Source organism: Seriola lalandi, unplaced genomic scaffold, assembly GCF_002814215.2.
Source record: "Seriola lalandi dorsalis isolate HSWRI2012SDOR001 ecotype SW California unplaced genomic scaffold, Sedor1 jcf7180002054748, whole genome shotgun sequence".
Lineage (NCBI taxonomy): Eukaryota > Metazoa > Chordata > Actinopteri > Carangiformes > Carangidae > Seriola > Seriola lalandi.
In genome coordinates, this window is record NW_019525301.1 from 3,311,442 (window position 1) to 3,312,863 (window position 1,422).

Genomic DNA, 1,422 nt, shown 5'->3' on the forward strand with positions numbered 1-1,422 from the left:
GGGGGTGGGTTGAACTAGAGGGATTATAAATAACCTCTGATAATAATGATATGTTTTTTTCTTATTTCAGAAATAAAGGCTGCAATACAAACTCAAAAAGCTTAATTTTACTAAAATGAAAAAGGCATAAAAAGTGAAGCTTAACTTTTTTTGTTCTTTTCATGTCTGATCAGTCTCAAACATTTTTATAATGAACAATCTCCATACATCTTTACAAGTGAACAGCTTTAACTCCTCCTTTTCTCTTTCTTTTCCCTCTTATATCTTATATCTCCCCTGACTCCAGTCATAATGATTGGCTGAGTAGCATCATGTGACCAGTAAACGCCAGAAAAGCTGTGTTGGGTAAAATAGAAATGTTCTGTTAATTTTTTATGAATATTCAATAATTTTCTAGATTATGGGTCCAGATCCAGATAAAACAGAGTCTGGGTCTGGTTCCAGACTGTGGTCCACCCATTAGAGACCTCTGATATATAAAAGTTTATACATAGAGCACTATTCAAAAGACAGTTAGTGCTTTACAGTGAAAGCAGAATACAGCAGAATAACAAAATAAAACCAAAAACAATAAAATAGTTGACTGAAAAGATATCTCTAAATACCTCTAGAGGTAAGTGAGAAAAATCAGTTTAATATGTAATTCAAGAAAAGCCTAGAAGCGTCAGGGATGGTGGAGCAGCTGCCGACCAAACACATTTTTCCTGACTCCACGGCTCTCTATCATTTACCTGCACTTCTTTTAGTAACATGAGCACGGCCTGTAAATAAAAATAATTTGATGATTCATTTCCTATGTAATTCTCAATTTTGCATGATAATCAATTATCCTGGCAATCACCTGCAGCTGCGTTAACACATGGTGTGTTCACAGACCCCTAGCTTTATAAATAGCTCAGTGTGACTCTCATTATGAGGCTGAGTCCCAGCGGTCGTAGGGAGACATGGAGTGAAGTGCAGAGCAACATTTGCAGTGTGAAGTGACGGGAGGGAATAAAGTCCTAACTGTTTCTCGCTCTCTCTACAACAACTTGTGTCACTGAGTGGGCACTCAGCGAGGGCTGCAGTTTAAATAAATACTGTTTTCTGTGCGCACTCAGACGTCATTGTCACCTTTTATAATTCACAGTAACCAGTAAGAACCTTCAAGCTGCCATTTCCATTCAAGGGGAAGTTATTTTTCTCAGCATAATGTGTATTCATGGGAATTTTGAGATGAGAAAAGTTCCAGTTAAGAAGTGATATTGAAGTGATAGCAAATGAATATTGTCAGTATTACGATCATCATGGTGACCTTTATGATCTGAAGTATTCATGCCTTTTAAGTTTTTGTATATCTTTCCTTGCACTACACTTCCCATAAATCTTTTTTGATCCTACATTAGCATCACTACATTGTCAAAATTTTAATTTCTGACCCAT